Source organism: Siphateles boraxobius, unplaced genomic scaffold, assembly GCF_051911475.1.
Source record: "Siphateles boraxobius isolate OS27281-9 unplaced genomic scaffold, OSU_SipBor_1 42, whole genome shotgun sequence".
NCBI classification, from domain to species: domain Eukaryota; kingdom Metazoa; phylum Chordata; class Actinopteri; order Cypriniformes; family Leuciscidae; genus Siphateles; species Siphateles boraxobius.
The window spans coordinates 614680-628590 of record NW_027509053.1 but is presented as its reverse complement, the minus strand read 5'-3'; the positions used below and the strand labels follow the sequence as shown (position 1 = coordinate 628590).

Genomic DNA, 13911 nt, shown 5'->3' with positions numbered 1-13911 from the left:
TAACTGCTGATTATTAAATGATATAAATGTTTTCTAGGTGATTGATTCTTGAGGCACACATGTGTGTGACACATTGATGCATGCGGTGCATACACACAATAGTACAGGTAACACTGAATAAATGCTGATTAAATGTATGCAGTGTTTTTTGTTGTTGTTTTTACGTGGTATTTTGGTCGTTGTTACTACTAAAACGGTCCTTTGATGTTACCTCCTCAGAACATACCAGTTAGGTCATTGAGACGAATATGGGCCGGTCCTGTTACGTCTTCACAACGTAACTGTGTTAGCTGGGATATATGATAGCTAGCTAGTAAGTTAGGGTAGTTAGGTAATAAATGTTTTATATCCTTAAGTTTGTGATTAGTTTATTTATTTAATCAACCAATCAATAAATCAATCTACATTCTGAATCTTGCAGGGCTTATCATTTCTGTGGGATGTTATCAATCCTACAGGACAGTATGTGGACAAACCTACAGGACTCAGCAACAGGCGCGTCTTAGACATGGGCATTCGGGGCTTCAGTCCCGGATGTTTTTTTTATAGCCCCGGATCTCAAAAAATGTAATTTATTGATAATTATTATTATTATTTAATAAATTTGTATTTATTTAAAAAATGAACAGGTCTTTTAATCTATCCTTCGGAATCATGTATTAAAGACGATTAAAATGTGTTCAAGCAGATCAAAGTTACTGTGGTTACAATAATATGCTTGCATTTAGAGTGCGCACCAGAGGAGAGAGAGAGAGAGAGAACCTGAAAGAGCCATTGGTTAAAGGGTAGAGTTATAGAAATTCTACTTGATTTAAAAAAAAAACTGCGCTGGTATCCGATCGGTATCGGTCGATACTCAAAATTTTTGGTATCGGATCGGATCGGTTCAGAAAAAATGGTATCGGGACATCCCTAATAATTTCTGGTAGGCTATATCTAAGTTACCCAGGAGCTTTGTTCACATAGGCTTAGCTTGATGAATCGAGTCGTTGAACACAGCAGGAGAAAACGCAACGTTAGCCAGCTAGCTAAAGCTCCAGTGAAAAATTATTAGCTAACGCTACGGAGGCCATAATATTTTTGACTCATGGCTGAAGTTAAGTTTCTCCAGCTCTCCCCAGGTTGGCAAAAATGCATCTCAAAATGCATCAGATTGATGGTTTCAAATATGGAATATTTAAATTTTTCTTACAGGGGGAGCGTGCCCCCGAACCCCCCTAGAGGGGTAATATCCTTCTCACCTTTTTCACCCCTGGCCCGCTTTCATGCCTGCTATAGTTCCTTTTCCAGACTTATACAAGCAGACTGTTGGAGTGATGTGTGTGTGTGTGTGTGTGTGTGTGTGTGTGTGTGTGTGTGTGTGTGTGTGTTTGTGTGTGTGTGTGTATAAATAGATGTAGATAAATATAGATAGATAAATATCTAAATACACAGTATATATACATAGTTTTATATTCATTTTTTAAGATATTATTTCATATTCATGTATTATTTATTTGTGTTTCTGTGAATAGCTGTTACAGTTCTACAAATAAAGCATTCTATCTTTTTACATATCATTTAAAATGCTACAAAAAATGCACCTGAATGCAGGAAATGAAGTGTTTAATGCCCAACGTTCCCTGGGGGAGGTCCCCCAGACCCTCCATTGATGATATTATTGCTTATAATTATGTGCCTCTGAGTAGAAGTAGTAGTTACCAAAAGCGGGGGTGGGTGGTGCGGACTGGGCTAAGCCCCCAATGTATCAAGACCCTAGCAACGCCCCTGCTCAGCAATATCCTGTTCTGTCGGATTTTCATTCTGTCTTGCAGGATTCCTGCATTAACCCCGCACAGTGAGTGCAGGGTTTGAAAGGGTTTTATTCTAACTATCCCATAGTAACTATCCCATAATGACCTCGGCACGAATGCTATTGAGTCTCGCGCGGTCGTACTTTTTGGTCGCGCTCGAGCGCCGTAAGCGAAAATCCAAAGTACATTGTGAATGTTTTTCTCTTCAGTCGCTGAAACTCTGACTGAAGTCCTGCAGAAGTGAACGAGAGTAAACGCGTTTACTCCAGACGCGCGCGAAGCAGGTAGGAGTTTCACTGTGAGAGACTTAATGTTACAGTCATTCTACCGATGTAAACTAACAAAGCAGTTGCAAACGGATATGAAATTTGCATGAAGGAAATAGCGCGCTGTATTCAGTTTTATCTTTTTGCAGTAGTGAGAGTGAATTAACTAACGTAATGACAGTAATGAGGGGAGTTCACCCAAATATTAACCCGTGTGTGTGTCCGTCTGTCTGTCGCTGTGTGTGTGTGTTTGTTTGTCTGTCTCTCGCTCTCTCTCTCTCTCTCTCTCTCTCTCTCTCTCTCTCTCTCTCTCTCTCTCTCACTCTCCCCCCTCTCTCTCTCTCTCACCCACTCTCTCTCTCTCTCTCTCTCTCTCTCTCTCTCTCTCTCTCTCTCTCTCTCCCTCTCTCTCTCTCTCTCTCCTCTCTCTCTCTCTCACTCTCCCCTCTCTCCCCCCCTCTCTCTCTCTCTCTCCCCTCTCTCCCCCCCTCTCTCTCTCTCTCCCCCCCCTCTCTCTCTCCCCCCCCCTCTATCTCTCTCTCTCTCTCTCTCTCTCTCTCTCTCTCTCTCCCTCTCTCTCCTCTCTCTCTCTCTCCCCTCTCTCCCCCCCCTCTCTCTCTCTCTCCCCCCCCTCTCTCTCCCCCCCCCTCTCTCTCTCTCCCATCTCCCCCCCCCCCTCTCTCTCTCTCTCTCTCTCTCTCTCCCCCCCCCCTCTCTCTCCCCCCCCCTCTCTCTCTCTCCCCCCCCCCTCTCTCTCTCTCCCCTCTCCCCCCCCCCTCTCTCTCTCTCTCTCTCTCCCCCCCCTCCCTCTCCCCCCCCCCCCTCTCTCTCTCCCCTCTCCCCCCCCCTCTCTCTCCCCTCTCCCCCCCCTCCCTCTCTCCCCCCCCTCTCTCTCTCCCCTCTCCCCCCCCCCCTCTCTCTCCCCTCTCCCCCCCCCCTCTCTCTCCCCTCTCCCCCCCCCCTCCCTCTCTCCCCTCTCCCCCCCCCTCTCTCTCTCTCTCTCTCTCTCTCTCCCCCCCCCCTCTCTCTCCCCCCCCCCTCTCTCTCTCTCCCCTCTCCCCCCCCCTCTCTCTCTCTCTCTCTCTCTCTCCCCCCCCTCTCTCTCTCCCCCCCCCTCTCTCTCTCTCTCTCTCTCCCCCCCCCTCTCTCTCTCCCCCCCCCCCTCTCTCTCTCTCTCTCTCTCTCTCTCTCACACACTTCCGGTGAGGGTGAGGTCCATCGTGTGTGGTGGCGTTGGAGAGCGTTCTCCTTTTTGGGGTTTTTGCCCTCTTTTTCTTTTGATTTTGTTTCTTTTCTTTGTTTCTTTTCCCCCTACGTTACGGTTAAAAAAAAAAAAACAAAAAACAAAAAAAAAAAAAACATCGAGTGCCGGTATGGCAGCCGTTCCGGCGCAAGGAACGGACTGCTTATCCCTTCGTAATGGGTGCAGGTGTGTGCCAGAGGCGGGTGTAACAGTTGAAGATTTGTTGGTGGCGGTAGGACAGAAGGTTGGTTTTGATAACATAATCTCTGGCTCGCGAATGAACAAAGCGGTCGTAGTGTTTTTGAAAGCTGAAGCGTTGGTGAATAAATTGACTGTGGACGGATTGTGGGTGAAAGAGGCTTTTGTTCCGGTTTCACCGCTGTCTGCCCCAGCTACTAAAATCACAATTTCAAATGTCCCGCCGTTTGTTTCCAGTGATGCAATAATAAAAGAACTCCTACGATTTGGGAAAATTGCAAGCCCCATGAGAACGATTCCATTAGGGTGCAAAAATGCGGCGCTAAAGCATGTATTGTCTTTTCGACGTCAAATTTTTATGTTCCTAAGCTCCCAAGATCGATCCTTAGAAGTTTCTTTTCGAGTTAAACACGAAGATAATTCGTACATGGTGTACGCAAGCACGGAGAGTTTGAAATGTTTTGATTGTGGCGATGTCGGACATAAGCGCTTCTCGTGTCCGCATAAAGTGCGCGATGAACCTCAGCCTTTAACGATTGCATCTAGAGCTGAAGAATCAAAGGGAGAATCTCAAGCGATTGGAAGGAATAAACAAGACACTGTGCAGATTGATAGAGTGACGGAGGAGGTGAAGGAACAGGAGGAGGTGAGTGGATTTGTTTATAAAAGTGTGAGTGATGATCAGCCTGGGTGTAGTTATGCTGTTGAAAAGCCTGTTAGTGCTTGTGGAGTTGCGGATAGGATGGTGAATGAATGCAGTGTAGAGGATGTGCCGCAACACTCTTTAGTGACTCATGCTAAATGTCCAGAGGAGGACGCAGGTGATGAAATGGATGGTTTATCTCAAAGCACTGAAGATGGTGTGGGAGATGAACAGTGGGCTGAGATGGAAAGAGCAAGAGAAAGTGATTTGTACACTGTTGAACAGATTAATGTTTTTCTTGATGAAACAAAAGGGAAAGCAGGAGTAGAAATTGGTGACTTCTTTCCTGATCTTGAGAAATTTGTTTCTTCGGTAGCTTGGGCCCGAAAAATTAGTAATTGTACTGAGCTCTCTCAACAGAAAAGGTTTCGGCTTAAGAAATATATTACATCTGCTAGACAAAAATTGAAAATGTTTGGAAAAGAGCCACTAACGAGGGGGAAAGTTAAAGACTCATGATGGGTTACACTTTTTCTTTATTTTTTCTTTGCTTTCTTTCCTCTCTCTTTCTGATGGAGATCTTAAGAGTAGGATCACTAAATGTGAATGGGATGAGGGATATGAAAAAATGTGTTTTTCTCTCTGAGATTATTAATTTGAAAGTGTTAAATGTTATTTTTTTGCAAGAAACCCACAGTAATTTAGATAATGAAGTTGACTGGGGTCTATGGTGGAAGGGAGAGCACTTTCTTAGTCATGGGAATAATCTAAGTGCAGGGGTAGCAATTCTTTTTGCTCCTTCTCTCAATTTCAATATTTTGTGGAAAAATGAATTGGTACCTGGAAGACTCTTGATTGTTAGAGCTGAAATACACAATATGAATTTCATTTTTGTGAATATTTATGCTCCAAATATAGGTATTGAGAGAATAAGGCTCTTTTCTAAATTAGAACAGTTTTTAAGACAACAAGACGATGGAGATTTCGTTGTTTGTGGTGGAGACTGGAACTGCACCTTAGATTTCATAATAGATAGGACTGGGGAAGAACCACATCAAATGTCAGCTAATTGTCTTGCAAGATTGGTAAATAATTTTCACTTATCAGATGTGTGGAGAGAAAATAATCCATTAGCTACACAGTACTCTTGGGTGAGTTTTAGTAATAACACACTTTCTGCTGCTCGTTTAGACAGGTTTTACCTATCTCATAATATGAGGAACAGGACTCTGAATTCAACTATTACTCCTGTCCCTTTTTCAGACCACAAATTAATCACAGTTGAATGTAGTCTCATAACAAAAACTTATAAGAGTTCTTATTGGCATTTTAATGTTAAATTGTTAGAAGACACTTTCTTTTGTGAAAATTTTAAGAATTTTTGGGAAGTTTGGAAAACTGAGAAAGGAAGATATGATAATATTATTCAATGGTGGGAGATTGGGAAAGTGTTTATAAAGGAGTATTGCCAACAATATTCTTCTCATTCTACTTTGTGTGTAAAGAAAACATTAGAGAGTTTGGAGCAAGAACTTAACATTATTGAAGGGAATATGATTGTAAATGCTTCTCCTAACTTGAAGGATATGTGGACTGAAAAGAAAAACTGTTTGAATGTAATCCTTGATGAAAAAGTCAAAGGAGAACTTATAAAACATCGTTTTCTAACAAAAAGAGACATAGATGCTCCTACGTCCTTCTTTTTTAATTTAGAACAGAAAACTAAGCATGGAAAAAAGATGTTGTTTTTAAAAGATAAGGATGGACACCTTGTTACAGACCCGGAAAGGATGCGTAGACTTGCAGTGGATTTCTATACTGAACTATATTCTGCTGATTCCTTAAATGATCAATGTAGACATGAACTTTTAAAAGATCTTCCTGAGATATCTACAGAAAAACAACAACTTTTGGAAGCACAACTTACTTTTAATGAATTGACCTCAGCAGTAATGGATCTCTCATCAGGGCGGGCACCAGGAATTGATGGACTTCCTGCCGAGTTTTATAAACGCTTTTGGACTGTTATTGGTCATGATTTTTTTGAAGTTGTTCAGAAATGTATAAGTGAAGGATGTCTAACAAGAAGTTGTCAGCGTGCTATTTTAACATTACTTCCAAAGAAGGGAGATTTGACGCGACTAAAAAATTGGAGACCTGTGGCTCTCCTATGTTCAGAGTATAAGATTCTCTCTAAGTGTCTTGCTAAAAGGTTAAATGATGTATTACATGAAATTATTCATACGGACCAATCATATTGTGTTAAGGGCAGATCTATTGCAGACAATTTACATCTGATGCGGGATCTGTATGACTATGCTTTTTACAACAATGTTGATGTTGGGTTTTTGTCAATGGACCAAGAGAAAGCCTTTGACAGAGTTGACCACCATTTTCTTTTTGAGACTCTTAAGGCTTTTGGATTTGGAGAAAATTTAATTTCATGGATAAAATTGCTTTATAATGAGGCAACTTGCTTGATAAAAATAGGTGGCGGTCTCAGTGTCCCCATACAGGTTCAGAGGGGTATTAGGCAAGGTTGCCCCATTTCAGGGCAGCTTTATAGTATTGTTTTTGAGCCGTTACTCTGTAAATTAAGAAGAGAATTAATGGGGATGCAAATCAGAGAAATGGATTCTTCACAGTCTATTAAAATGTCTGCATATGCGGACGATCTTACAGTCTTAATAAGAGGTAATCAAGATGTTAATGTTGTTAAAAAGTGTTTAGAAAATTATGAAAAAGCATCTTCTGCTAAAGTTAATTGGGGCAAAAGTGTGGCAGTATGGTTTGGGCATGACAATAATGGTCCCATCCTTCCTGGAGAGTTGCAATGGGGAAGGGAAGGTTTTAAATATTTAGGGGTGTTTTTAGGATCTAAAGAATATAGGAAAAAGAATTGGGAGGGACTAGTGGAGAAAACATGTGCTCGGTTGTCTCGATGGAAATGGTTGCTCCTCCGCTTATCCTATAGGGGTAGAGTTTTGGTCTGTAATAATCTTATTGCTGCTACTTTATGGCATCAAATGATGATATTAGAACCTCCAGAAGAACTGATAATGGACATTCAGAAGAAACTAGTTGATTTTTTTTGGTCCGGGTGTCACTGGCTAAAAGCACCAGTACTTTATCTGCCCAGGACGGAGGGAGGTCAAGGACTCATTGACATCAGATCTAGATTTAAAGCTTTCAGACTCCAGACAGCTCAAAGACTCCTGTATGGTGAAGAAGTGAGCTGGCGTGGGGTAGCCCGTGGCCTCTTGAGAAGAGCAGGCAAAATGGGTTATGATTGTCAACTGTTCTTAATGGACATTAATAAGCTGGACTTAACTGGTCTGTCATCGTTTTACAAGTCAATGTTGAGAGCGTGGACTCTTTTAAAAGTTTGCAGAGATCTAAATGGTGAACAGAGCCAGTGGTTACTGGAAGAACCCTTGATCTTTAACCCAAAAATTGATTTGGATGTTCTAAAATCAACTTCTGTGAGGCATGCTTTATGGTCTGCAAACATTGTAAAGATTGGACACTTATTGACTGAAGATGGATGGATTTCTGCAGAGACTCTGGCTACCAAGCTTGGCATAAGATCAGTCCGAGTTGCGCAGAGGCTGTTGAACCATATTTATGAGTGCATGCCGGTGGAATGTAGAGACTCTTTATTTTTACGCAAAAAAGAAAATGCTGTGTTTTCTTTCCCAGAACTGGATATTACAGCTGCGACGGGATTATGGCAAGAAAGTGAAGGTGGCATTCTATCCCTTAAGACACCTCAATTGGGGAGTTTCAGAGACATTGGGAAAAAAGCTACTTATATGCTGTGTTTAAAAGTTCTTCATCTTCGTGCACTTGAAAATGTAAAAGAGACTAAATGGACAGAATTTTTTGGACCAGACTCTTCCCCGAAAGGTAGCTGGAGGACCATGTACAAGCCCCCCATTGAAAAAAGGTCTGGAGACCTGCAGTGGCGCGTTGTACATGGTATTATAGCTACAAACAGATACAGAGCACATGTTGATCCACTAGCGGGGATGGGATGTCCTTTCTGTGAACAGCAGGAGACAGTTTTTCATTTGTTTGCTGACTGTAGTAGATTATTGCCTCTCTTTGAAATTCTTGGAGGCTGGTGTCAGACATTGGGAGAGTTTTTCACACTTGAGTTGTATATCTATGGACCTAAATATAAACGTAGTAAGAGGGAGATCTATCATCTACTCAATTTTATGTTCGGACAAGCAAAGTTAGCTGTTTGGCTCTCTCGTAAAAGTAAAATAGGTGGTATGGGACAAACTGATGTGGTACTGATTTATGAGGGTTTGATGAAGTCAAGGTTAAGAATAGAATTTGAATACTATCGACTGAATGAGAATACTGAAGAATTCAAGTTCAAGTGGGCTATAAATAACTGTATTTGCGAGGTTGACTGCAATGGTGATTTACAAATCTATGTATAATATTATGTTGATCATGCTTGTAAAAAGGTTTATGGGTGGTTGTTATTTATTTGTTTTCTTTGTAGGCTAAATAAGTGATTGAAGATTGTTTTTAAATTTTTGTAATTAAAGTTGTTCAAAGGTCTCTCTCCCTCTCTCTCTCTCTCTCCTCTCTCTCTCTCACTCTCCCCTCTCTCCCCCCCTCTCTCTCTCTCTCTCTCTCCCCTCTCTCCCCCCCCTCTCTCTCTCTCTCTCTCTCTCTCTCTCTCCCCCCTCTCTCTCTCCCCCCCCCCTCTCTCTCTCTCCCCTCTCCCCCCCCCTCTCTCTCTCTCTCTCTCTCTCTCTCTCTCCCTCTCCCCCCCCCCTCTCTCCCCCCCCCCCTCTCTCTCTCTCCCCTCCCCCCCCCCCCCTCTCTCTCTCTCTCTCTCTCTCTCTCTCACTGTATGTGTGTGTATATACCTTCTAAGCAGAAGTTATGAGGATAAAAAAAAGAGTCAGGAAATTACATGGTTAATTTGTACATCATTGTAATGTTTAATCATTGTTTAATAAACATATATGGCACCTTTTTCCAAGTCTTCATTTGTCACTCTTTCGTTCTTTTTTTTAAATATCGCAATAATGATCGTACCGTGGTCTTTACACCAAGGTATTATCGTATCGTGAGATTTGGTCGTTACATTCCTATTATTTACAAGTCATAACTTTTGCCAATATTTGGAATAGAATTTAAAATATATATATACTACAAATATTTTTCTATTAATTTAGTGTGCCTTTACATTGCTTCAATGCGTTACTATTTTAGCGTCATATTTCTATCCCGTGCTGCGTGAATCCAGGTCACTTCTGAAACTTTACAGTATGCAATTGGCGTCGGTTCTCTTAGCAGCATGAAAAATAATAGTGTTATTCAATGGATTATATAGGCTGAAGCCTCGAATGCGAGTCAAGACTGCTCCCTTTACAATCACTAATGCTGTCGCTCTGTCATTTCATCACGATCTCACAAAGTGCAATGAAGCCGCCAACAATGCACAATAAATCTCTAAGGCTACGCGGCGACCCCAGCGACTTCAGACTCAAGGCTCGTCCCGCTGTGTGCTTTTTCTCAGACGGCGTGGCTTATGGCGTTAAAAAAACTCCGTCAGATCCTTTGACTCTGACTTCCTGTAATGAGAGCTGTCAATCAAGGTACAAAGATGTCCCTGTGGTTGTGATTACGATTAAAGTGACCAATCATAAGAGGGTCAGTGCCCTCCTTGGTTCCGCCCCCAAATTGTCAAAAGTCATGTAGACTCGAGGGAGCAGAAATCAGCTGAGCGAGCAGAAATCCACGGCGCGAGCAAAACAGCACTCCGCGAGCAGAAGCCCGCTGCGCGCGAGCAGGATTCCACTGTACAAGCAGAGTTAACCTATGAGAGTATGCCAGGCGCTCGCTCGCAGCTACCTCTACACCTCTCGGTTGTTGAATTTGTGCGCGAGTACTTTTATCATGCCACCTGAAGGTTCATTTTTGCGCGTGTGAAATAACATAATGTGCTCGTGAGCATGTCTTACACGCTCATAACTTTTGACTAAAAAATAACGCCATAGTGGCTTCTCACTCCGGATCCAGCGATGCGGTGATGCTTCGCTGAAGAGATGAAAACCAGTTGTACCAGCCTAATCGAGCTATGTTTATAGGGCGTGACCACGCCCTTTCTGGCGGGACGTGATGAAATGGGCGTGAAATGCCCCCATTGGATATGTGTCACGCAGAGCCACTCTCGATAGGCTGCTGCTGTTGGCGCAGGGCAGCCAATAGGCGCGCAAGCCGTCTTAACCTATGTCTGCATGCTGCTGCACAGCGTTTTACATTAATTCAAAATTAAGGATAATTTTTGGCTTCAATATCTCGTGGAAAAGAGGTTTTCCCCATAGCGTAAGATATTACGCAGTACTCGTTCCCTCTCTAGAGAGAACCGAGGTTACGTTAGTAACCGAGTACGTTATAAAAACAGTTTAGTTATGTAAAAATAAACCTTTGTAGATCCTATAATTAGGCACATTGCTGACACCTTTCTTTTTGACATTTTAATGGAGTCAAAGCTGTTATTTAAGGGGTTCCAGAGCCCCACGAACACCTGTATTTTGCACACTGATTCTAACCCAATTTGACAATGATCCTGCTTTATGTTTGTAGTTATAGCTATTACTTCAAAGTGAATTGACTAACTGATTGATTGAGTGATTGAATTACATTTCCCCCAGGGTTAGGGTTAAGAGAATAGTTATGAAGAGAAGCAGAGATATTCAGAGCTTCTTCAAAAAAGAAAAGAGTCAGAGGCAGCCACAGCTTCTATAGCAGCAGTGAAACGGCTCAGTATAGGTACAGCAGTATTGATGAAGAGCAGTCAGCTCCTCCTGCACAGGTTGGTAGGCTAAGGCCCCATCCACACTACTGCGTTTTAGTTTAGAAACGGAGAATTAAAACGAAGACGATCTCCGTCCACACCAGCGTTTGAGCTGCGTATTAGAACTGATCTCCTTCCACATTAAAACGACTGAAAACGCGGATCACGTGACCATTCACCTACACTGGGCATGCGCGTGCCGGTGTAAACAGGAAACGGATTGATTATTCCTCAGATTTCTCTGAGGTTGTTAAGTGCCGATCTGGACATTCAAGAGTTTTCGCACCATTCCTCAGGAACCACAACTTCATTGATAAAATTATCCCACCATGTGCTGGTTCGTCCCGGCTTAACCCATGACCGACGCTCCATGTATGGTCGATACCGCCGCTGCACACGGGAACTGTCACAGGTCGCTGGAATAATAGCTTGCCTCCGGTGCATGTAGGCAGTTATAGCATTGTGAAATGCAGAATTTACTTGCTCTAACGTAACTGGTAGTCCAGGCTGTTGTTGTGCGTTTTATTCCGTTGTATGACATCCAATCAGAGAGCCGAGCGTGAGCCTCTGCGTCATCGTTTCTAAAGTCCTCCGTTTTGACCCGTCTTCACTAAAACGCCCTCCGGAGATTCAAAACGCAAAACGGGGTCGGCAGCGTTTCTAAACTTCTCCGTTTTAGGTCTTCATTTTTGCCGTTTTAGTGTGGACGGGAGGTGCAAACGTAGCAAAAGGTCTCCGTTTCTAAACTAAAACGTAGTAGTGTGGATGGGGCCTAAGTCATGCTTGGATAGTTTGAATTTACCATGTAGCCTCACATTCAAGTTGTTTGTCACTCCAGTTATACAATTACAACTGTCTGAAACATCGCTACACTAGAACAATAGTTAAAACAGTTGTAAAAGACAGAAGAACAATAATAAAATGTGCATAATACATAAATACACACACACACACACACACACACACACACACACACACACACACACACACACACACACACACACACACACACACACACACACACACACACACACACAAACACACGTGTGAAGAGACAAGGACTTTAATCCACAACAAGGAAATAGCTCTTAGAAAATGTGTACCCTATCCTGAACATAATTACTGATTAAAAATAGACGTTAAAATAACCAGAGATACTTGAGGACTATGATAGGTGGAAATGGAATAAAAAAATGACTTTTTAATTTGGTTGGTTGTTTCTTTACCCTATAATTATCGCTCTTCCGATGTTGTGAGCTGCAGGCTCCCGTCGGATGCAGCGCGACCCCTTCCGGGTCGAGCGAAGTAATAACCAAACACATAAAGCCTTGTTTATACCCGACGCGTCCGCTAGAGCGCGAAGGTGCGCGCGGCAAAAATGACGTTATTGCGGTGTGGGCGGTCGTGTGCGTTTGGGTGCGCAAGACCCCATTTCGCCTGGCGGTGTGCACGGCACTTTTTGTAAAATCTTGCTCGGCGCCGCATCCGAAGATGAACGACTTTGAGCCGAATCTGGCCGAACTGGTACGTCTGTACCAGCATGTTTATGATCCTTCTATACACAGAGACATTTGCATTTTGTGAATAGGAACACATTTGCATTAAGCACCCAGTTTGCACTTGTCTAAAGTAACTGCTTACATTTACAAAATAAGCCTACAATAGCAGAAGTAAGCCCTGCTGATGAAATTAAGGTTTAAACACTCTTCAATAAGGCTTCAGTTGTTTAACTAGTTTACCTGCAGTGAAAGTACAATAAACCTACTGCATTTATTACTCTTTTCATATGAATTTCAGCAATTAATAACCGGCAAGCTACTTCTTCACTGCTGATTCCTGGTGGTTTAGAGGAGAATTACTCCAAGTCACCACCTGTCGTTTCACAGAATAGCACAACGGCGAGCGCGTCAAGTATAAACGCCTCGTCTGTTTGGAGAGGTGCGCACGCAGTCAGCCGAGACTCACGCTCGTGCGGACGCGTCGAGTATAAACAAGGCTTTACCGGTCTTGCACACCCGTCGCGTCATTTTTGCCGCGCGCATCTTCGCGCTTGTGCGGACGCGTCGAGTATAAACAAGGCTTTACTCCGTGTCAGCGCGCGCTCTGATCGGTAAAGTGGCACAGACCTCTCTCGAATCATCTCCTGCAGCAGTCTCCGGCCAAGCATCACTTAACTCCGCCTCCGTTTCCCTCGTAAGCTGATATTAGTATTTAAACATTCTGAATTACAAACATTACATTGCAAACAAAACATGTTTGTAAAAATAATTTAAATAACACGGTTTTGGCGGTTATAGAGCTCTAATGACGGTGTTTAACTATAACCGTCGGTCTCACGGTTATATAATAACTGTCACACCCCTATATGTAAGTGTGAACTCGTGAAATGATGTTTTATTAACAGAGTTCGGGAGAAGCACTTTCAGATAATTAACCTAGTAATTGTCATGGGAGTCATCCAGGCAACTCAATTAACATAAGGAGGTATACATACAGTAGATTTTACCGCTGTTATATGACAGTTTTCCAGCGTCCATCCACCACCCCATCTCCTCACTTAGTTGTCCTATCCCAAACCTGGGATTACTCTGGGTTCGGGCCAAAATCTGTTATCCAAATACAATGTATTATTACAGTATCAACTGAGGGTGCTCTTGCTTGTGTTTGAGGGTGCTTAGCACACGTGTGTGTGTGTGTGTTTCCGCAGGTGTCCAGTGAGATGAGCAGGTATTATGTGGCGGTGGATGTGGGCACTGCCAGTGTTTCGAGCGGCTCTGGTCACTCCAGACGGTCAGGTCAAGCACACAGCAGAGGAGCCCGTTGTCATCTGGGAGCCGCGTGCGGAGCATTATGAGCAGTCGTCAGCTGATATCTGGAGCAAGTGCTGCCGGGCCGTGAAGGTGGGTCGACCATCTGTCCCGCAGGCACATAAACTGTGCATC

General features: G+C 43.1%; 1 pseudogene; it reads left to right on the top strand.

Annotated features, from left to right (window-relative positions):
- The first annotated feature begins 1914 nt into the window (after nucleotides 1-1914).
- LOC143707656 (FGGY carbohydrate kinase domain-containing protein-like) overlaps nucleotides 1915-13911 on the top strand; it is a 55667-nt pseudogene continuing 43670 nt past the window's right edge.